Source organism: Dipodomys merriami, unplaced genomic scaffold (assembly GCF_024711535.1).
Source record: "Dipodomys merriami isolate MVZ:Mamm:240054 unplaced genomic scaffold, mDipMer1.0.p SCAF_10, whole genome shotgun sequence".
Lineage (NCBI taxonomy): Eukaryota > Metazoa > Chordata > Mammalia > Rodentia > Heteromyidae > Dipodomys > Dipodomys merriami.
Window position 1 is genome coordinate 45,897,579 of NW_027202271.1, and position 25,346 is coordinate 45,922,924.

Sequence of the window (25,346 nt, forward strand, 5' to 3'; positions counted from 1 at the left end):
AGCAAAGAACTATGTTAACAAAAGAATTTTTGTTGGCACTGGGCAAACTGCACTGAGACGGCAGATTTAAATGGGAAATCAATTAATATGTTAACATTGATAACCTCTATGTGTTATGCTCTGTGCTGAGAACAGGAAACTAAATCACCTCACTTGTCCCCCCCAAAGTATCAGCCCCTTATTAAAGTTTAGCTAAGAGTTTACTGCTTCTAAAGTAAAACACGATAAAAAGGTCTTTATTATAGAAAAGAACAAAAACTTTAATAAAATAAGCCCTATCCTTTTTAACATTCAATCTTTCCACAGATAGATAAAACAGTCAGGACAGATTAAATTAGATGAGATAGATGAGGTATAGATAGATAGATAGATACATACATACATACATACATACATACATACACACACACACACACACACACACACGTGTGTGTGTGTGTATGTATGTATAGACAAATGATAATTAGAGAAGAGATTTTCCCCCAGATAACATTCTCCTTTAGTTGTGGGATAGCAAATTTTATTTTCTCTTATAACAAGAATAGATTTTTGGCTTATGTAAACCACTCATTAAATTATTCAGTCTTGCTTGAAATACATCATCTCTGATAAATTAGCAATGAGTACATATTACATAAGAAGCTCTTTAAGCTAAAATTGGGATTGCTTTGGTTTCCAGTAAAATTATACTTCAACAGAAGAGGAAAGTCCTTCAAGGATACTTTACTCCTTATTCTGATTTTAAATATACACTAGAATTCAGCAATTGTAAATACAGAATGAAAATCTATACTATCAAGAAAACATATTCACAACAGAATTAAAAACTGGATCATAAAACTGCCATATACTTTTTATTCTGTTCCTTAAGTCAATTAACTTCTAAGAAATAGAAACAGGTAATAAGTCAACCTCATACTCTTCAGTGATTCTAACAAGATATATTATGGGGTTTTTATTTTAATTAGCTAGAAACCTAAAGTACATTGGAAAAATTTTTAATTTTAATTCTACTACTAGTAAAAAATTTCAGAACTGAGTTATTTTTTGTTATTCTAGTTAAGCATATAAAAGGAAAATTTCCCATTGACCCCTCTTTAAAATAGGAATTAAGTCACTTTGAAAATAAAATTTACCAAGATTTGAATTATTTATCTCCTCCCTTTTTGGCACTGAAATCTACTAGAAGTACTTTCCAGTACTTTAGTCAATTTCAAGTATCCCTTTCTCAAACAACAATCTCATCTTCAATTATAGTTCTAATAAAACATATGAACATAGTCCTTGCTTTGAACTGAATGTTTAGTTTTCCTAAAATTCAAATGTTAAAGCCCTAATCCCCAACTTGATGGAATAAATAGCTCTGTGGCCTTGGGAAGTAATTAGAGTTTTGGCTATCATAGGGTAAAACCCTCATGATGAGACTAAAGAAACCAGACTTGCCCACCACCACCACCACCACCACCACCACCACCACCACCACCACCACCACTATGTAAGAATACAAGACAAGGGTCCGTAACATAGGAAGTGAATCTCACCAAATACAAAATCTGATGGGTGGCATTAGTCATCCTAGAAATAGTGAACAGTTAGTGAATACAGGTCATAGTATGATCTTTTGTTACAGTGGAGGATTCACAAACCCAGTGACATGAATAGAGGTGTGATAAGTATTTGTTCAGGGGTAGTGAGAAAGCCCATTCTTGGCTAATGGCAAAACAGGGAAGACTGGAGCTGTGTAAAATCTTAAAAGATTGTGGAATGTTTTGACTTCGTCTCATATAGGTGCTTTTGAGTGAGAATAAGATCTCAAATATTTTTAAATATCCGTCTGGCAGTACTTTCCTCGAGAGGAAAAAAATATCAGAAGCACAGATAATGAAAAGCTCTAATAATTATCTTCTCCATATGGTTGTAGGAGCCTGACCTTTTGTGGTAAGGTGGAATGAAGAGAATGGGTGGATTTTAAAGGAAGAGAACTGGAGTTTAAGAACTTGAGAAAGGGGGCTGGGAAGGTGGCTCAGTGGTAGAGTGCTTGCCTTGCATGCCTGAGGCCCTGGGTTCGATTCCTCAGCACCACATAAGAAAAAAGCTGTGGCTCAAGTGGTAGAGCGCTAGCCTTGAGCTGAAGAGCTGAGGGACAGCGCCCAGGCCAGAGTTCAAGCCCCACCACTGGACCCAAAAAAAAAAAAGAACTTGAGAAAAAAGAGGCAAACTGTGAGTGTTTAAGGGTAGACAAATGGTATTGCAACACTGCTAAAAATACCAGAAGCTGCAAAGTCAGAGGCTGAAAGGAGATTGAAAACCAGGATGAAGAATTTGCTTTAAAGTAACGTTCATTGATAACAGAATTATTTATTGGATTGTTTATTATACAACTGCAGAAAAGAGGCTAACAAATGAGATTCTTCTAGAAATGTGATTTGACTATCTGAATAAATATTTGTCATTATTAAAAGGAAAATCTAATAATAAGGTACATATTGTCTTGTGGATGGGGACTAATCCATTATTGCTTTTCTAGAACTTATAATATTTATTAGCTTGGTGTGCATTATTTGACTTCTTTATGCCTATTAGGAGAAAAACTGTCTTTTCTATCAAAGTGTGTTATTTAAAAGTTCCTGCTCTGGCCAGGTGGCTTGGCTCCAGTTAAGCAAAAGAGGAACTGCTTTGGGATAAGGAAAAATTTTTGAAAAGTAAAGTTTTGTCTTAAGTTGGTTTTTTTTCCAAAATGGAATTAAGATTCATCATAGTTTGTTCAAGAAATGACGGAGGGAGGCTATGGGTATGTTTTGAGATTATTTATGTACTGTTAATCTTATTTCAAAGTCTTTTAATGGTCACCTTATGTAAATATATATTTTACCTTATTCAGATTAATCTATGGTGAGCAGATTGTGAATCTGAGCTCAACCAATCTGAGCAGAGGCAGCAGGGCCTGCTGTGTTAGGGATAAATAGAGGCGCAGCATGCCTGCTCTATGTGCTTGCTTGCCAGATTTTTAGCTGTTGGCCAACCCTTCCATAGAGTAAATTTTGCTTGCTGAGGCAATTCTTTATTTTCGTGTCTATTGCTGTGATTCCAGTGGTTCTTGGAGAACATACTTTTAACACTATTTGAACAGGTCTGTGTACATACTGTTCATTTTACAGAGGGGGCAGATATTATTCATCCTTTTTAGTTCACATTACAGATGTACTTTCTTCATGGACATTTAGATTCATGCCCAACCACTTCAGCCAAGAATTCAAGAGTAGAGCCTGCTAGTTCTCTAAGCCTGGGAGGAGCTGAAAATGGTGAAAAAGACCAAGATGTGATCATAAACTAATACCTTAAGGACAGAGAGGTCTAAACAGAATGACATTCGATGGCAGCTGCCAGCGAGCAGCCTTAGAATGATGCAAGATAATAACTTGTCTTGTTTCTTTTTTTCAAAAAGCTATTTGTCAGATCATGTGACTTTTCTTTAGTCTATTGACATGATATATTAATTAAATTTCAAGCATTAAGGCAGCTTTTTATGACAGGAATAAATCTCACTTGTTCTTTGTGAATAATTCTTCCTATTCATTGTTGAATTTTGCCTTGATAATATGATTTATAATGAATTTTACTCAAACATTTTTAATATAATTCTAAATACTACAATCAAACCTCTCAATTTTCAATATTCAATATGTGGCTATCAAGTACTTAAACATGTATTAGACACTTGAAATACACAATACAAAAAATCCCTACTGTGCAGAGTTTGCTAAATAAATACATTCACAACACAGATAGTTTATTATAACATTTAATTTTTATTATCTTTAAATGGTTGTACAAAGGGTGTTTCAATTCAACACATCAACTTATAAGTACCACATATCCGATCATTGTTACCTTCCTATCATTCTTCCTGATTTCTCCAAACTCCACCAATCCCTTCAAGTTACCTAGTTCTACTTTCATGTATGTATATTGATATTGGCTATATTCACCCACCATTCCTCCCTCCATTTAAGGTAAGCTTATAATTCAAATCATAAGAAGAAAAGAATTGTGAAACATTATCTTGGTCAGCTACAATGTGTGAGTGTCTTGAAAGGCAGTTTTAACATTACTAGCAACAACTTTAATCCAAATTCTTTCCCTTCGTTTATAGCTATTAGAATCACATAATCTCTCTCTAATACAAACACATTTACACACACACACACACACACACACACACACATATCCTTCCTACCACCTTTGACCAGACCTAGCTCTACAAACAGGCCTGTAACTCTACTCTGCATGAGAAGTGAATTTCTTAAACAGTGAGTGGTAGAGTGTCTGATAATTCAAAATATTCAAAAAGCACAGCTGCTGATGTACATGGAAAGCTTCCAAAATACATTTCATTAAAAAGCACATGCTATGCCTTTGAAAATTTCAAACAATGCTTTTAAATACTATATGGCCCCTAACATGAATGTGTTTCCTAAAACCTTTAAAAAGTCTAGGAATAACCTACACATCAGACATTTACTTCACTTATAAACAAACATTAGAAATGAAATTTTCCAAATCCAGAAGCACCCTATCCTAGCCATCCCACAGGCTTTTGCATGGCCATCCAGGATGTTGTGTGTACAAAAAGAAAGTCCCATCTTGACACCCTGCCAGAACCTGAAGTGCAGCTGAGAGCAGACCCTTCAAAGCCCTGGCAACATACCAGGCCCCATCACTATAATTTAAGGGGAGAGGGGGATTGTCAGGAAGCGGCAAATGATGAAGGAAGAAAGAAGATAGGTGCATTAAAGTGGTAAGCATTAACCACCAACCACTTTCAATTAAAAATGTTATTCTGTCCTGGGACTTTTTTTTTTTTTTTTTGGGGGGGGGGTCCGGTCGTGGGGCCTGGACTCTGGGCCTGGGCGCTGTCCCTCAGCTCTTCAGCTCAAGTCTAGCTCTCTACCACTTGAGCCACAGCGCCACTTCCGCCTTTTTTTCTTTTTGCTTACGAGGTGCTAAGGAATCGAACCTAGGGCCTCAGGCATGCAAGGCAAGCGCTCTACCACTGAGCCACCTTCCGAGCCCTAAAATGTTATTTTACCTTCATAACCATAGTGTCTGCATCTGCACATCTTAATTCTCATTTTAAAAAAAGTTCTGGAAAGTAGGACATAGTAACCAGTCAACCTTCAATGCTTAGATGTGATAAATTACGGAAGTCTGAAAAGTTGTGATCTGAAAGGCAAAAATGACTTTTGTTCAAACCATTTTCATGTTTTTTAGTGCACTGTGGGACTTGATGAGTACTTTGACTCCCAGTCTCACAGCTGCATACCACATGTATAATAAACAAAAAATTGTCTTTTCTTACAAAAATGTAGCCTGAAAGTTATTTTTAAGTAAATCCTGATTTAACTCTATTTCCATAAGCTATACTTATTTTCCTTATGAAAACTTCATGAAGAAAATTAATATTTTCATTCATTGCAGTTGACACATTGTTTCCTCTTTTAACATCTAGGAGCTAGAGGTATGGCTCAAGTGGCAAGTGCCTTCCTGTCTAACAAGTGCAAGGCCCTGATTGCAAACCCTAGTACTGACAAAAAATTAAAAACAAAATTTTTAGAGCCAGAAATGAAACATTTAAAAAAAAGTTATCCTCAAGACATACAAGTTAATAATAATTGTCTTAAGCAGGGCGCTGTTGGCTCACACCTATAATACTAGCTACTAAGAAGGCTGAGATCTGAGGATCACCAGTTTGAAGCCAACCCAGAAGGAAAGTCCTTGAGTCTCTTATCTCCAATTAATCACAGAAAAGGCTGGAAGTGGAGAGCTGTGGCTCAAGTGGTAGAATGCTAACCTTGAGCAAAAGGAGCTCAAGAACAGCATCCAGAACCAGAGATGAAGTCCCAGGACAGCAAAAATATATACATACATATATTTATGTATGTAAATTTATTTACATACATAATTTATTTACATAATTTATTTACATACAAAATTTATTACATATTTATCTTAAAAACTGATTAAACAACTAGTACTTAATAAATGACTGCTACACTTATAAATAGACTACTAAGTAGTATAAAGATTATAAAGAAATATGCAAACTTTCAAGTTAAGCAAATTTCTCAGAAGAGTCTGGACAGGTTTGCAGTACTACGGATATTTTCTAAGTGCTTAATATATGTAAAACACTTTGTGGGGTGGAGATACATACAAAAACAAGAGAACTTTTGTCCTCAAAAAGTTAGTAGTGATCAGTGAAACATTTATGTTGCTATGGTTTGGATGTTCCACATCCTACAAACATCTGTAAGTTAAATAAAGGATTGGTTCCAAGGTAGCACTACTGGGAAATACTCTGTACCTTTGGTTTGAAGGGCCTGTGGAAGTACTTGAATCATTAGCGGCATGCCCCTAAGGAGAATTGTGGAACTCAGTCCCTCTCTTTTCTTCCCTTTGCTTACTGGTCTTGAAGTAATCAGTTTGCTACACCACATACTCCCTACTATTGCCATCTGGCATGCTCAATAAAGGCCCAAATAGGTCTAACCCAATTATGGCCTAGTTTTAGAAGTGAACCTCTAAAACAAATATAACCTCTAAACCTGTAAACCAAACTAAATCTTTTCTCTCTCCATCTCTCTACCCTCTCCCTCACATCCTACTCCTTCTCTCCTAGTATTGAGGCTTAAACTTAGAGCCTCCCATTTTTGTTTGGCTTTTATACACACCTAGCTCTTTACTACTTGAGACAAACTCCCAATTCCAATCGTCAAAAAAAAGGCAAAATCTCAAAAAAAAGGCAAAATCACCTTATGACCTAGTTTTAAGGCCAATCAGGAAGCCAGGAGAGTTAAAATGTAGCCTAGTTAAAAGGAGAAAGTTCTTTCAAAGTTTACAATTACTCCAAGAACTAATCTTCCATAAGAATCAAAAATAATGCCAGGTACCAGTGGCCCAAGCCTGTACTCCTAGCTATTCAGGAAGCTGAGACTTGAAGGACTGAGGTTCCAAGCAAGCCTCCATAGAAATGTCTTCCAGACTCCACTTCCAATTAACCAGAAAAATGCTAGACTAAAGGCATGGCTCAAGTGGTAGGACACCAGCCATAAGCAAAAAAAGTTGATCAAAAGCACAACACTCTGAGTTCAAGCCCCATACCAGGACAAAAAAAAAAAAAAAAAATGAAAAACACCCGGGCACTCGGCATGCAATCCTAGTACTTTAAGGATCGCGGTTCAAAGCCAGCCTATCTCCAATACAACACTCACACACCGGGAAAAAAAGAAAAAAGAAAAACAAAGCACAATTTTTTTAAAAGCATCTTAGCAAACTATAAAAACCATCACAAAGTAAAATATTCAGAAAAATCTATTTTTCTTTCATAGGGATTTTATAAGCAGACAATAAAGTCTGAAGCTGGCTGTCAGAAACAAAGATAAAAAGATTTTATTCCTTCAGTGTCCACCTGCTGCTACTCCTCTCGTTCTTTCCTTCAAACAAATTAGCTCTATAGCAACACATTCATAACAAAATTGTGGGTGGAAAACGTGTTTGTGCAAAAATATGAGAACTCAAGAACATGAGCTCTTTATTTTTCACTTTAATGCAAATGACAAATGATATACCTTAAGATACAAATAAGATACATATGAAACAAAAATATTTTTAAAAGTAAAAATAGTACAACTGAGGCTGCCCATGTTTACATGCTAATTCTTTATATAGGTTACAATGACACCTTGTGGCAAGACTTTTCAAATTATACATAACTACCCTAGAACATTCTTTTTACAGCTGAGATACAAGAAAACTAGTTTAGTAAATAGGAAAATCCAAGACCAGAGCAATAACAGTATATATAATAAGAACATGTACAATAATACATTTGGAAGCTTAAGGACAAAAAAAACACCCTCAAACTTTTAAAAAAGTTACAATACTGTGTAAGCTAAATAAATAGGCTGTAAATATAAGGCATTATATACTAATCACTCCACTTGATAAAAACTGTGTTTTATTTTCTATGTCAAAATACCCAATATCAGTAATTTCTTTACATGAGAATACTCACACATGATTTATATATTATGAAAACTGTGTTTTATATTCTATGTCAAAATACCCAATATCAGTGATTTCTTACATGAAAATACTCACACATGATTTATATATTATGAAAATAAAATGGCTCTGTCATTACTCCTTTCTAGCCAATTAAAAACTATCAGTTTTGAGCCAGTGGCTCATGCTTGTAATCCTAGCTACTTAGAAGGCTAAGATCTAAGAATCACTGTTTGAAGACAGCCTGGGCAGGAAAAGTCCATGAGACTCTTATCTCCAATTAACTAACAAAAAGCTGAAAGTAGAGCTATGGCTCAAGTAGGAGAATGATAGCTATTGAGCAAAAGAGCTTAGGGAAGCAGGTGCCAGCTATTCAGGAAGCTGAGATCTGAGGATCGCAGTCTGAAGCCAACCTGGGCAGGAAACTTATCTCCAATTAAGTACCCAAAAATAAAAAAAGTTTTTTTGGGTTTTTTTTATCTGAAAGTAGAGCTCAAGTAGTACAGGGCTACCACTGAGCACAAAAGCCCAAAGACAGCACCTAAGCCCTGAGTCCAAGCCCCAGGACCTGCACAAAAACAAAACAAATGAAACAAAAATAATCAGTAATATGACACTAATCATTTCATTAAACTAATAGTTAAGGAAGTAATTTATAATTGTTAATCTAAAGCTTATTATGTTTCCTAAACTATGCTAAATGCTAGAAAATACAGTTAGTAATTTTTTTTTGCCAGGGGGGTGGGGTAGGGGGTGGGGGGGGTGCAGTCGTGGGGCTTGAACACTTGAGCCTGAGCACTGTCCCCAGCTCTTCAGCTCAAGGTGAGCACTCTACCACTCGAACTACAGCACCACTTCCAGTTTTTCTGGTGGTTTATTGGAGATAAGAGTTTCACAGACTTTCCTGCCCGGGCAGGCTTTGAACCGCGATCCTCAGATCTCAGCCTCCTGAGTAGCTAGGATTACAGGCATGAGCCACTGGCGCCCAGCACAAAGTAATTTTTATACACAATCACCTTTTATGAACCTCTTTTTGAAAACCATATTAGCCACTATATTATCACAATATTACCTCCCATCTCTCTAACCCTTCTTACTTTCCATTACCTGTTCCCTTTACTCCACTCACCAGAAGTCTTTAGACTATCATTCCTTTCTATAACAAATGTCAAACTATCTGTCTCAACTCTATTTACAATAATGTTTTTCTCTCAAAAACACAAATTTCACATTTCTAACTCTACTCCAACTCTACTCACATGTCCTCTCTACAAATATTAAGAAGCCCAATGAGGGGGCTGAAGGATACACAACCTCAAAATATGGGGACTTGTCTTCCATAGAAATAGGATCTTATCTCTTGATAAAAGCATTTTCTGAGCTTCCTCTAAAGAGGGTCATAAGACCTTCATCCCACAGAGAACCTCCCACACAGGAATGGGGATAGAGCCAAGCCAAAAAGAATCTGACTGAACAGGTCTTGATAAGCACCTCTTCCCTAGTGTACTGCCATTAGATCAAGTCCTTTTGTCCTGCCCTCATACTTCTGCATAGCCATATTAAAAACTACATGGATTTCTCTGTTCCTTTGGGTCTTCATTTCTTAAGGGCCATGGAAAATTTGCATTAAATTTTCATGCTTTTCTTTTGATGATGTCTATTGTCAAAGGGGATCTCAGTCAGAAACCAAGGATGGATGAAGAAGAGATAATACTTTTTCCCTCCTATAGCAATCTAATAAAAATGTTTACCTACTTTCTTTTTAAAAAAAAAATCGTTGGGCGCCAGTGGCTCACACCTGCAATCCTATCTACTTAGGAGGCTGAGATCTGAGGATCACGGTTCAAAGCCAGCCCGAGCAGGAAAGTCTGTGAGACTCTTATCTCCAATAAAAAAAACCACTAGAAAACTGGAAGTGGCGCAGTGGCTCAAGCAGTAGAGCACTCGCCTTGAGCTGAAGAGCACAGGGACAGCACCCAAGCCCAGAGTTTAAGCCCCAGGACTGACCAAAAAAAAAAAAAAAATCAATTACCACTATCTTTTCCTTATTTATTAGTGCACAACCAATCTTAACTCCTATTTGTAACATATTATTAACCTGCTAATTTGTCTGTCTCTGTTGATTTTAACCTTTCTTTTCCATTCTAGAGGCCACATGCCAAACCTCAAGTATTTCACACTTAGCTAATTTTAACAGAAGTCTCTAAAACAGTGTCCCAGATTTTGGTCTTCACTCATTTCTACATGGCCTACAAATAACTGCCAGAATTATCATTCTCATACAGCATTTTCATCATGATCCTTCCTAATACAGTCATTCCTATTCTAAATGTCTAGGACAAATTCACATCCAGCACTAAACAACTCCTTTACAAATGCAAACATTTCATTTTGTTGCCAATAGCCCCTTTGCTGTAGAGTCAAATGAGTTTACTTTACTGTTCCTCCATACTGTCTTTATTTTGTTCATACAGTTAGGCCAAATGATCTTAATCTTTTTAATTAACCCTCAGATCAAGAAAGATCAAATGTAATCTCCAAACCCTACTACAGTCTGAAAAACTCATGAAATGCAGGCTGGGAAGGTGGCTCAGTGGTAGAGTGCTTGCTTTGCATGCATGAGGCCCTGGGTTCGATTCCTCAGCATCACATAAGCAGAAAAAACAGGAAGTGGTGCTACGGCTCAAGTGGTAGAGTGCTAGCTTTGATCTGAAGGGCTGAGAGATAGTGCCCAGGCCCAGAGTTCAGGCCCCACAACCAACAACAACAAAAAAATCATGAAATGAAATTGATCTCTAAAAGTAAAATAGCTTTTGCCCTTAGTTTGCCTCTATGAAGGCAGAATCAGGAGAGCATGAGTTAAGTTGAAGGCCATTCTGGGCTTTAGTATAAGATGTGTTTCAAAAAGTCAAATAAAAAACAAAATATATTGATTCTATATTCTATCATGTTTTCATTTTCCTCTTCTAGCTTCTGTATAACTATATAAACTATATTTCCAAAGAAACTGTTAGCTTCTCAAAGGACAACCTACAATCTTCTACTTTTCTGCTCATCTCCCAAATTCCTGTAGAGCTTTTATTCCTAGGGATAAAGTTATACACAAAACTTCTGTGACCTAAATCCTATTTTGCCATACATTTATAATGTAATTTTGCAGAGTTCTGAGAAGGACATCATCAAGAATATTGTTTTTCCACCACTTACACCTGCTTTATGACATCCATCAAGAAATTTCACTGAGCACCAGTTGGCTAAAATCCATAATCCTAGCTAATTCAGAGCCAGACATCTAGAAGATCATAGTTCAAAGCTAACCCAGGCAGAAAAGTACACACGACTCCATCTCCAATTAACCAGCAGAAAGCTAGGCTGGAAGTGTGTCTTAGTGGTAGAGCCAGCTATGAACAAACAAGCTGAGCATGCTTAAGGCCTTGCATTCAGGCATTAGGACTGGCAAAAAAAAGAAAAGAAAAGAAAAAGAACGGAAGGAAGGAAGGAAGCAAGGAAGGAAGGAAGCAAGGAAGGAAGGAAGAGAGGGAGGGACAAGGGGGAGGGACAAGGAGGAGGGACAAGGGAAGAAATTTAGAAATTTTTATCTAAGAAATACTAATTGAAGATTAGATTTTTACTACTCAATGAATACTTATTAAGTAAATCCTATGTGGGAAAGGAGAGGAAGTCCAGCTAACTGGACTTCTTCAAAAGAAACTATGAAGCAAATGAAAAGAAACAGGGCTTTGCAACTCAGTACACTTTACTAGCATACACAAGGCAATGGGCTTGATCGCCAAAACTATGCCTCAAAAAAGGTAAAAAAAATTTTTAAATGAAACTAAAAATAGTAGAGACACCAACAACTATACAACACAGGAAAAAGGTACTACTAAATATGCTACTAAATAAACTAAAAAAATCTACTTCAAATTCTTGGGAGGTAAATTCAAAATATGAAATTTCAAAGTATCTAGAAGGTTCAGCATTCAACAAAAATTCACACGAGATACAAGGAAAAAAAACAAACAATGTAATCTATTCTTAGGGAAAAAATAAGAAAAACAGTTGACCGAAACTGTCTTGACTTACATTAGGTTCAGCAAACACTTCAAAGCAGATGTAATAAATATGTTCAAAGAACTAAAAGAAATCGTGAAGAGTTACATGAATGTTATAATGACAATGAATCAGTTAAAGTTTCAATAAGCAGGTATAAATTTATTTTTAAAACAGATTTTGAAATTGAAAAATGTAACTGTCAAAATAAAAAGCTGACTTGAGAGCATGAACAGTATAGACTGAAGATGGCAGAAGACAAATGCAATAAACTTGAAGAAAAACACAAAGTTTCCAATTAGAAGAACATAGAGAAAAAAATATTTAACAGAAATAATAATCAGATCTTTAGGAATCTTAGAACATTATCAAGTATACTGGCGTGTGTGTGTGTGTGTGTGTGTGTGTGTGTGTGTGTTTGTGTGTGTGTGTGTGTGTGTGTGTGTGTGTGTGTGTGTGTGTGTGTGTAATAGGAGTTACGAAACAAAAAGTAAGTGAGAAAGGGGCAGAATTTTTTTTTAATAATGACCAAAAAAACTTGCCAATTTGATGAAAATATTCACTTATAATCCAAAGAACACTATACCAAAACACCTCCAAAGTCAGATTACTAAAAGCCAAGAGAAAAGAAAATTTTAGTAGGAACAAGAGAAAATGACTCATACAAGGGAATGACAGTAATTAAAAACTGACAATAGCCAGGCGCCAGTGGCTCACACCTATAATCTAGCTACTCAGGAGGCTGAGATCTGAGTTCAAAGCCAGCCCCGGAAGGAAAGTCTCTGAGACTCTTATCTCCAATTAACCACCAGAAAACCAGAAGTGGCACTGTGGCTCAAGTGGTAGAGCGTTTGCCTTGAGCTGAAGAGCTAAGGGATGGTGCCTAGGCCCAGAGTTCAAGTACCACAACCAACCAAAAAAGGAAAACAACAACAACAACAAAAACTGACTATGCATCATAAACAACTAGGAACAAAAAATAATCAAATTTTTAAAAATTTTAAAGCTGAATCAAAATTTCTGTAATCAGTAAAACTGTCCACATGAAGGTGAAGTACAGACAAAAAGGATGAGAAGCTGCTGTCAGACATGCCTTGAGAAATACCTAAGGAAGTCCTTCAAGCTGCAAAAAAGTCACACCATAGAAAATAAATTTACACAGGAGGAACCCTCCAGAAATTCTAATTGAATACATAATAGAATACAAAAAGTTCTAAAATATAATTCTGATTTATTTTAATGGATAACACTGTAACATAATCTATATAAAACAATAAGTACTGTATCATTAGGTTTCATAGGCATAGCTGTAATATATATTATATATGCATATATATTGAGAGAGAGCACCAAAAAAGAAGAGGAAAGATACATTGGAGAAAAATGCTATAATTTACCAAAATTAACTGAAGGAGACAGCAACAATTTAAAATGGGTAATGTAATCAATAAAGCAACCAATACAAATGTAGTATTTATTATGTGACACAGCAAAAAAAAAAAATCAACACAATTTGAAAGATAAACTAAAATTATTTAACAGAAAGTGATGAAGAGAAAATGACAAAAATGAAAAGTGAGGCAAACAGAAACTTAACCTAGAAAATGGAAAATGTAAATCCATAATACCAATTATTGTATTAAATGTGAAACAAACTATTCAAAAGATGTTATACTGAATTAGAAAAACAAAATTCAACTATTTGCTATTTATAAGCTACATCTTCAGTTTAAAGACATAAGTAGGTTAAGAAACAGAATGGAAAAAATTCACCATAAAAATAATAAGCAAGAGTAGCCATGGTACCAAGAAGAAAAAATAGAGTGTAAGAAGACAAACATTATTAAAGACAAAGGACATGTAATGATTAAAAGTCTAGTGCATCAGAAAGAAATAACAATTCAGTGCTTATGCATTTAATAAGACCCCAAAACATAAAGCAAAAAGACAACTGAAGGAGACAATCAAACAACATTAACAAAAAAAAAAAAAAATAGTTGAAGACAAATGACAGAACAAGACAGAAAACTAGTGCTTTATTATTATAATACTACTCAGGAGGCTGAGACCCAGAGGACCAAGGTTCAAAGAAAGCCAGCCCATCTAGAAAAGTCTGTGAAACTCCAGCTCTTAACTAATCAGCAAAATGCCAGATTGGAGGAATGACTCAAGTAGTAGAGTACCAGGTGTAAGCTGGTATCAAGTGAGCTCCCTAGGAACTTAGTACAAGTCCTTACACTTGTTTAAAAAAAAAAAATTCTGCCGGGCGCTGGTGGCTCACACCTGTAATCCTAGCTACTCAGGAGGCTGAAATCTGAGGATCGCGGTTCAAAGCCAGCCCTGGCAGGAGAGACCGTGAGACTCCTATCTCCAATAAACCACCAGAAAACCGGAAGTGGCGCTGTAGCTCAAGTGGTAGAGCGCTCGCCTTGAGCTGAAGAGCGGAGGGACAGCGCCCAAGCCGAGTTCAAGCCCCACGACCGACAAAAAAAAAAATTCTATTAGAGACTAAGGTTTAACTCTTCTATCAATAAGGGAGACTTCAATAAGCCAGACTTCAATACATATCCTTTTTTTTTTTTTAGTACATATCCTTTTTAAACACACAAGGAACATTCTCCAATGTCTACAAAATAAGCCTTAACAGAAGACATTAAGCCATAAAAAGCAAGGTATCTCATCAGGATGTGATAAAGAAAAGCCAGGATATGACAAAGACACCTGCACATCATTGTTCATTGTTGCACTACTCAGAACAGCCAAGATATGGTAACAGTTCAAATGCCCCACCATAGATGAGTGGATCCAAAATATGTGATACCTATACACAATGGGATATTTGACAACTATTAGAAAGAATAAACTAATGTCATTTGCAGGGAAATGGATGGAACTAGAACAAATCATATTAAGTGAAGCCATGCTCACATGCTCAAATGGTAAATGTTCTTGCTGATAGGCGGAAATCAGATCTAAAATACCCTGGGATATGATAAATTACACAGAATTCTACTCACACACAGTGAGACCAAAGGAGGATACTCTCAGAAAAGAAACACAAAGGTGCAATGCCTAAATGCCTCTTCATACTTATATAAAATAATATACATCAAAGCGAACTCCAAGATATACAAACAAGAGACCTCTTTTTTTTATTTTTATTTTTTTTTTAGTAAAGGAAGTTTTTTTTAATGTTATGTTTTATTTTCTTTATGCATGGTATATTCAAGTGTGTATCTTCGGGAGAGTTGGGGAGTAACAGAACCCAAGGGAAAAAGAGGGAAAAAGTGCAGCAATGGAAATCACTGGACACTGATGAAAGTGAACTATACAATTCGTGGGTGGAGACAGGAGGGAAGGACTGGGAGAGAGTGAGGGAACAGAAGACACTGTACAAAAGGAAATGTACTCATTACCTGACTCATGTAATTGTAATCCCTCCATACATCAACTCTATAATAACAATAAATTAATAATAAACTCCAGGGAAAAAAAGCATGTTATCTTATCACAATGGAATTAGTGGCCCAAAACTGAAATAAATTGGAAATGCCTTAATTGTTGGTAAACAGCATATAGTTCTCAAATGAAAAAAAAAAAAAACAAGAAAATATTTAAGTATATTTTGAATTGAATAAATGCAAAACATAGCATATATCAAACTGTATAGAATACAACTAACATGCTTAGAAGGAAATTTATAACATAAATTATTTTAAGTGAAAGGTTTCAAATCAATCTAAGCTTAGAAAACTAAACAAACAACAACAACAACAACAAAAACACATTAAACCCAAAGCCAAGGATAGGGATGCAGCTCATTGGTAGAGCACCATTAGAGCAATGATAGCACACACAAGGCCATGGGTTCAATTCCCACTATCAGGAAAAAACACAAAAAACTAAACCCTAAACAAGCAGAAAGACAGAAAGAGAGGGAGAAGGAGGGAGGGAGGGAAAGAAAGAGAGAGGGAGGAAGGGAGAGAGGGAAGGAAAGAAAGAGAGAGGGAGGAAGGGAGAGAGGGAAGGAGACAGAAAGAAAGAGAGAGAGAGAGAGACTGAGTAAAAAGTGATCATTTAGTAAACAGAAAAATAAAAATCTGGTTATTTGAAAGACCAACAAAATTAACAATTTTTTTATCTAGACTAACCAATAAAATAAGAGAAGGCATACTAATTACCAAGATCAAAAAAGAGGACAAATCAAACCACTCTTACATTAATTTTAAAGATTTTTTTTGGGGGGGTCCAGTCGTGGGGCCTGAACTCTGGGCCTAGGCATTGTCCCTCAGCTCTTCAGCTCAAGGCTAGCGCTCTACCACTTGAGCCACAGCGCCACTTCTGGCTTTTTTCATTTTTTTGCTTATGTGTTGCTGAGGAATCAAACCCAGGGCCTCAGGCATGCAAGGCAAGCACCGTTCCACTGAGCCTTCTTCCCAGCCCCATAATTTTAAAGACTTTTTAAAATATTAGTCTTTAAGTACTAGAGCCTTGTGTAGAAAACATCTTTCTAGAGGTGGATTCACAGTGCTAGTGCTGATCTTTCCTAAGCAACAATTTTCAATCAGAACTTATCCTACTCTAGTTTCCTCCCTTCTGTCTTTCTGCATGATGTTCACCATTAAGGATATCTACCTCAATATCACTATTGCTTATGACTTGATTCTATGTCTTCAACAAGAAACTTTTCCCTAGTTCTCCTTGACTCAGCCCTCAAGGCCAAGCAGAACAACTCTGCTCACCTTGCAACTATACTTACTAATTTTAATCAGCATTCCTCGATCAAAGTGTATTCTACTTGCAGGCCTTGGTCAGATGTCCTTACTGCCTGCACTAGAACACATTCTTATTTATCCTTATAGCATTTATGGAGCTATACTACATACTTTATGCAACTCTCCCACCAGACAATAAGGTACATGAAACTACACAAAGTCTTACACTCAAATTTCCCAGTACCTAATGCAAGACACATAATAGGCACTCATATTGTTTAAAAAGGAAAAATATTGAACTGGGATATACCATTTCTGAAAGAAATCTTCAGATATTTATTTTTTCAAATAGAAAAATAGGCCAAAAAAGTTAAGTGTTAAGTCTCTTAAATCATGACTCGCTTCCTACAAAATCCTAGTACCTTCTAAATTATGTTATTGATCTAAGCTTTCCAGGAAGCTCCAGAAGTACTACAAAAAGTACACTTCGACTTCACCCCAGCTCTGGCTGGCTATTTCAGCTGTAGAGAACTCTGATGCTATTACTTAAAAGCTTTTCTGCAAGGGGTAATTTTTTTAGGTGAATTCGTATTTTCACATGCCCTTCACAGATAGCACAAGTCAATACATATTTATCATGCATGCACTTTCTGTCTGAAATATATGAGAAGTTACAATCTGTTGACACTCCCAAAAACATACATATGTATAGTACTCTACTTAATATTATCTGATGTCTTGCCATAAATCAAAATGTGATTCTAGTGAGAAAGAGTAAATATAAACACTAGATAGGCACTACACTTCTGCAGGAAAATCCCTGTAGTCCCAATGCTACTGTTTTCAAGGGTTGCTATGTTATACTTCAACTGTGTTACTGGGCAACTCAGAAGCTATGCTAGCAAGCTCACTCAAGAAACAACAGAATGAACTGTTATAAACATCAGGTAAGAATTTATGGCAGGATTATAATAATTATTTAGAGGTTTAAAAGACATACTATAAAAATGAAAAGTGCTTTCCAGTATCTCTATGAGCAGATATAGATGCTTCTTAATTCTAAATTTTAACCCAAAAGTACTCTGAAATCATAATATACAAAAAGCAAGTAACTGGACATTTCCTGATTTTAATCTTTCTCCTGGATTATAGTTTAAACTCAAAAGAAATAGTACTAGGATTGAAGTCAGTGATGTCTCCACTATTGAGAGGGCAGTAATAATACCAAACATATATATACTTCCTAGTTGCTAGGTTATATATATATATATAATAATTTATATATAATTTATGACATAATTTATGAATTTTGGTCATAACCAGGCCAAAAAGCAAGACAGAAAGGATTAAAAGGAGATGGAAAGAAGTGGAAAGGAGGAGGGTACAAGATGGGAGAGACAGAGATAGGGAACCAATTTTCTGCCAAGGACCATATGGATATTTATAACATTATTTGAGGGTTATACAAAATTGTCAGTACAGATAGACCTCAAGTAGCCAATAAAAAGTACATGAAAAACTTATATGTCTATCTTGTATACCAATTTATTTTGCTGATCTTATATGGCCAATAGCCAGACTTTCCCTATCCTGAGCTAGAGAGACTTATTTTAAAAACTAAGCTTCTTCTAAGGAATAGCCAGGAAATTGACCAAATTCTCCAAGCCCACATGGGAATAGTACTAGCATTCCTGAGGGAGTCCTTACCACTAGTATTGTCATGGGAAATTCTTAAGTATTCACACTTTCTAGGAATGAGCATTTCCTTCTCATCTCAAGGACCACCACACTCACCCGTTAATCCCATTCTGTATGATTTATTGTTGCCCTTCCTAAGTCAGTTACCCCTCTCTCCTCAATGTCCTTACTTCTATAATATTACAGAAGCTAGAGAAGCAATAAGTAGAAATGCGTATTTGTCATCTTTAAACAACTCTTATTCAGCAACAAGTGTAGCCTTTCTTTCTTTGTGACCTGATAAGACCTGTGTCCAGCCTTTGAAAAACTCACAAACTAGTTAAGACAAAACTAAATAAAAAAATGTAACAAAGTCTAAGTATTAGATATGATTTGCAAATATATAGTGTAGGATTTTATAACTCATAGTGGTTCAATCTTACAGGAAAAAGTACAATTTGTATTTTAAGGAAGAAGTGTCAAGAAATTAGATCAGGTAAGCAGGAAGATATTTAAAAAAAAAAAAAGCATATGACAGGTTTTGAAGATAGTAGAGAAACCCATCATTTCTTTCAAGAAGGAGTCTAAAAAGGCAAAGTAAGAAGATTTTGAAGTTGTTTAAGTGAAGAACTTAGAATATCTTTTACACAACTAGATTTATAGATAGATAGATAGATAGATAGATAGATAGATAGATAGATAGATAGATAGACACACATTCTCTACAAGTATATACAAGTTAAACAATTTAAGAAAATCACAAAAGCGCATGCCTGTAATTCCAGCTACTTGGGAGGCAGAGTGAGTCTATTCCCTGAAGACACCAAGATCCCCACCTACATCAATTGGGTGTGGTGGTACACATCTGTGGCTCCAGATTCATAAGAGAAAGACTGTGACAACATGCTATCTCCAAGAGGAAAAAAAAACAAAAGCCTATCTGAAAAACAAAGCAAGAAAGAGCTGAGTGGGGAGTGCTCAAGTAGTAGAGAACCTTCCTAGCAAGTGGGAGTCCTGTGTTCAAACCTCAATTATAACCCCTCCAAAAATAAAACAAAATATAACAAAAATAACTTACTGAGCCTAACACATTATGTATGGCAAAATTAAAATTTATTTAAGCAAGGAAATAGTATCATTCTTCTAAGCTTCTTGAATTAGAACTTTCCATGGCATAAGTCTGAGTTCAAATTACTTAGGACTTTACAACATAATATGAGCCATTCTTGATTTTTTTTTTCTTCCTATCTTACCAAGTTTCTGAGCATTACTTCAACATCAGTAACATGAGTGTAGGGCTAAAATGAAATTTATGGATTTTAGCAATACAGTAAGAATATAATATAAACTAGAATTTGCAATTCCTATTACTAGTAGTTTGATCTCAAAGAAGTCCTTTATTTCACTGTCTCAAATCTTCTGAAATACTCAAAAATCATTTTAAAAAGTGTTCTGAAACGCCAGATGGCAGTGCCTCACACATGTAATCCTAGCTACTCAGAAGGCTGATACTAGAAAATTTTGGTTCAAAGCTATCCCAGGCAGGAAAATCGCAGAGACTCTTATCTCCAATTAAACACCAAAACTCTGGAAGTGGAGCTAAGACTCAAATGGTAGAGCACCAGCCTTAAGCAAAAAAGCTCAGAGAGGGGCTGGGAAGGTGGCTCAGTGGTAGAGCGCTTGCCTTGCATGCATGAGGCCCTGGGATCGATTCCTCAGCACCACATAAGCAAAAAGAAAAAAGCCGGAAGTGGCGCTGTGGCTCAAGTGGTAGAGTGCTAGCCTTGAGCTGAAGAGCTGAGGAACAGCGCCCAGGCCCAGAGTTCAGGCCCCACGACCGGACCCCCCCCCCAAAAAAAAAAGCTCAGCAATAGCACCCAGGCACTGCGTTCAAGCCCAGAATCCACACACACACACACACACATACACACACACACACACACACAATCTGAAAATTTGCCTTCAAAATTTAATCATTAAGTGTTCAGTGAGGTCAAAGGTGACTCCTAGACAAAGACTTAATAACTTGAAAATAATCGGTGCTTCCAAACTTCAAACGGTGTAACTCTAAGTTGCTATAACCCTGTTATTTGAAAATATTCCTACATTAGTGTATGCACTTAATCTGGTTAGAAAATACTCAAAGAGTAATAACCAGCATACAGTAATTACCAAGAGTAACTCAAATCCATTTGTAACTCTCAGGAGAATCCTGGGTGACAGGGAAACTTAAAGCATCCTAATAATTCTTAAGCAAAAGGTGATAAAAATAAAAATGTGAGCGAACTGTAAGCATGTACAGGCTAAACTTAATTTAGAGCATTCTGAACTCAGATAACTGTAAAATAGCTCCCTTTAAGTATGCTCTCGTTGAATATCATGCTTGTTTACAGTGGTGTTGCTTGGTAACAGAAGCACTTCTTTAACAACCTACTCAGTTCTGGACCTATTCAAGTATTCTGAACATATAATGAAGACATGATTAATTTAAAAATTCAGAACAAATTTCTTCTTATCCTACAAAGCTTGGAGATTTAAAGTGTCTTCATTCTGACCCAGAGATATAAAATACTGGGTATTTTTCTAGGTACAGTGCCCATTTATCATGGTCTAAGGTTGGACACTGAGGATTTACCAAATTATCCAATCAGCCCAAAATATCTCCTCCTAGTTGAGATGTGACCTCGGTTAAAAAGCCATAAACATCCATCACTGCTAAGCATGGCTCCAACGCCAAAGAAATACCAGGGGGAGCACGACTTTTTCAATCACGAGTTAAAACTCGGGGTGCCACACTTAAGCCAATCACGCACGCAAGCACCGCACCGCGGATATCCCGGGCAGTGGCAGAGGGAGCCCGGTGTGCCCTCCCTTGGCTGCCAAACGTGGCTTCTAGCGTGACCTGGACTTTTCTAACACGCGCGCCCCCATCAGAGGACAAGGAAATCTCAAAAGGATTCCAGAGCAGTCGGGGGTTGAGGGGAACCCGAGGGGACGGGGATCGCGTCTTGCACAATTTGAAAGCCAAACGCCTTACCCAACTCATGCACGGTCCCGGCGACGTGCGCCCCGAAAACTTCACAGTGACCGGTGTTCTGGCCTCCCCCGCCACCCGGGGACACATCCACAGCTCCAGACACCGGCACCCACTCCACCCGGGCCGCCGAGGCATCGGGGCTGAGGGAGTCGGTCCCGCCCGCCGGGGTGACGGCCCGCCCGGCCTCGCCTGCTCCCCGCGGCCGCTCGCGCGCCTCCGGCCGGCCGCCGGGACAGAGCAGCAACCGTCGGGCTCCGGAGCCTGGGTGGAGGAGGACCCTCAGGAAGCCCCGACGGTGGACCGGGCGGCCACGGCAGCTTCTCCTCGGAGGGCCAGCCTCCCCAGAGATGCAGGTCAGCCCTGGTGCCCGCGGGCCGACAACTCGCCCGCCGCCCGCCACCTCAGAGCGCCGCACAGCTGGACACGGCAAGGAGAAGCGGGGACGCGGGAAGCCCGACTGGGCCGGAAGTCCCGCCCCGCACTGACGTCACCACCACGCGCGCCCGGCCGTTGGAGGGAGGCGGCGCGAAAACTGCCGCTGCCACTGCGGGAAGCTGGAGGCCGTCGTTATTCCCCGAACCCCACGGAATGGAAAGTGGGTCTCTAGACTCCGACTCCGGACCTTGATGGTCCCTACGGCAGTGGAGCCAGAAACCTGGTTCCCTCTCCTTCAACTGCCTTTCCTGCTCTCTGCTTAGGGCTAGGATGGCTGACCTGTCGTCGCTCTGTCAGCACGGCCCGCCTGCCTGCCTTCGGTTCTGTGAGATTAGGTTCCCGAGGTCGCCATCCTGCCAGCTTAACCTGTGGGCACTGGTCCACGAATAGGGGAGCCACCTAGCTTGTCCTCCGTGAGGGACCCTGGAAGGAAGGCCCTGGAGGATCTCTCCTCTACATCTCCTGTGGTGGGCCTATTGCAAGGAGCAGACTTGCCTTTGACAGTATTATTTGTAACTTAAGGTAGACTTTACAACATAGGGGCTGCCCTGGTTCCCACCTTTAATCCTAGTTACTTGAGAGGCAGAGGTAGGAGAATCTTGGTCTATGGCCTACAAAAAGTGCATACCCTCTCCGAAGGTTGTTAGGTTAGCTCGCTAGTAGACTACCTGCCAAACAAGTGCAAGACCCTGAGTACAACCAAAAGGGAAAAACACACATAGTGGAAGACACAAAATCTTCCCCACCCACTTGCACTCATGCAAGGCAATCAAACAGCAAGGAAAAGAGTCAAATTTGGAAAAACAGGCTTGATTTCAGAATTTGTCACAAAGCTACAGTAATTAAGATAGTCTTGTACTATCCTAGGGAGTATGAATCAGTGTTTAAGGATCCAGTAATGGAGACTTAATTTATGACCAATTGATTTTCAACAAAAATAGAGCATTCATCAGAGGAAAAAATAATAATGCTGTGGAAAAAGGATATCCAGTTTAAGATGAAGTAGTTAGGAGCATAGCTCAAGTGGTAGAATGCTCGCAACGAGCATGAACCCCCCCTTAGTTCCATCACCAGTAAACATGCATGTGCACACAAAACTAAAGAGGGAGATGTACAAGGTAAAGGTAAACCTTAGAAAATGTAGAAAAAAACCCATAACTTGGATCAGACATTCTCTTAAGATCTAGCAGCAAAAGCAAAAAGAAGAAAGCCAAAGATAACAGCTTTGAATGGGAAAAAGGGTTTGGGGGGAAAAAAAACTTTGAAAATAGTCTAGTATCAGATTTCTTACAATTAGATAGGCTCAATTGTATGACTTTGTGTGTGTATGCACTAGTACTAAGGCTTGAACTCAGGGCCTAGAGATCACTATCTTTATCTTGGCTTAGTTGCTCACAGCTGCTGTTCCATCACTTGAGCAATGCCTCCATCAAAAAAAAAAAAAAAGACCCAATTTCCAAATAGAAGAGTGAATACAAACTTCTCCAAAGAAGATATAAAAATGATCATAAGCAAATACTTAGAGAAAGTCCTTTTGATGTGCTAAAAGAACATGCGGAGAGCTAAGAATTGCAGCATACATGAAGCTCTGGATTAATTGCTCAGCACCAAAAATATTGTGTCAATGTTTCTACATACATGAAAATGTTAGTAGCAAGTTAACGATGAATTCCATCTCTTCAGAAGTTATGATTTTCATAATGGTAAGGTCAATAATGACCTTAAATGTCAAAGTCAGCAACTGCCAATGCTAAAGGTGCTAAAGCTTTCACAGAAGAGTTGTCCTTTGCACAGGACAACTCTAGATATGCATTTTGGCCAGAATATTTAATATTACAAAACTGAGCCTATACTGGAATGTATGTAAAAATAAGCATTCATTCACCAAGAATCCAAGAAAATGTCAGGATTCAAGGCATTCAGAATCCTAATGGGGTAGAAATGTTGCAGGGTTCAAAGTCTTTAAGTCTTTCCAACCTACCACTTGGAGGAACTAGAGGATTCAAGAATATACCTAAGTCTTGTTTACTCTTACCATTATAAGGAAGTCTAGATGACACCAGCATTGTTTTAAGACCAGATATTGAACTGTTAAATTCACAGGAAAAAGAATATTATAGGCAAAACAACATCCTATATTCAGGGTTGTCTTGATTTTACACATTGCTCCAGAACACTCAAAGCTTATTGACTCTCAAAGCTTATTATATGAGCCCTGGTGTAGAGGTTGTGTATTTGCCACAAAACAAACTGTACTCATTGAATTAATGGAACAAGGCAAAATGATTCTGTTCAAAGGATACTATTTTTACCAAACATTTTTACAGGCTGCTGCAGCAGCTGAATCTGGCTGAATACTCCCAGGAGTTTTGGAATGGCTTTTGACATTCTCAATACTATCTGGAACGTTGCTGCACAGCAGTGCATGAATGCCATATGGAAGGAACTTGTAAAGGCATATGAACATGCAAAGGGCTTAACAAAGACACTGCTGTTGATGAAATAGTCACTAGATATTAGTGCTTGGGAACCAGCTCAAATTCAACATGAAATAATGAAAAGGATATTCATGAGATGACACTGAGGCTAAAGAAATGTCAAATAAGGAACTGGTTGAACTGGAGAAAAGTAAAATGCCAAGGCAGAGGAAAATGTTATACCTGAGGTAACATGAATGTTATAGCAAAGAAACTGGTAAGGCAGCATTGGAGCATTTTACTACTATCCTTAGTAGTGTATCCTCGGGTGTCAAAAGAAATGAGTATCCATTAGGCACCAGAGGCTCATGCCTGTAATCCTAGCAACTCAGCAGGCTAAGAACTGAATGTGCTGGCTTAAAGCCAGCCCAGGCATTACAAATCCAAGAGACTCTTCAATTAACCAGCAAAAAGCTATAAGTGGAGGTATGACAGCAGAGTGCTAGCTTTGAATAGGAAAAGGCTAAGCAAGAGCAAGCCCCATTAACTGGAACAAGGAGGAAAAAAAGGAGGAAGAGGAGGGGGAGGGAGAAACAGGAGGAGGAGGAGAGAAGGACAGGGGAAGGAGAGAGGAGAATGCCCAGAGGGGGTATCAGCTGTGTATGTTAATAGTGACTACACATATAAACCTTTATGTGCTTTGTTTTGGTAAGCTATTCAATAAATTCTATGAGATATTCAATAATTCAACATTACCCAATTGTAGGGTAATTCAAGGGTTCTGAGCACATTGGAAGTTATATGATTTTGACAATAGGGTACATTAAATGCACTTTCAACTAAAAATAGTCTGAACTTATGGTAGATTTATTAAGATAAAATCTCGTAAGTTGAACATCTGAAAATAAAGACATACACTATGTTCGTGGGTTCTGAAATTTAAGACTT

General features: G+C 37.8%; 1 protein-coding gene across 1 annotated transcript in view; it reads right to left on the reverse strand.

Moving 5' to 3' along the window:
* Positions 1-21,943, reverse strand: part of Cep83 (centrosomal protein 83) — an 82,239-nt gene extending 60,296 nt beyond the window's left edge. The window contains exon 1 of the mRNA XM_069990110.1: positions 21,547-21,943. The gene's annotated coding sequence lies outside the window, so the exon portion shown is untranslated. The remainder of the gene's footprint in view (positions 1-21,546) is intronic.
* Between the last annotated feature and the right edge of the window lie 3,403 nt (positions 21,944-25,346).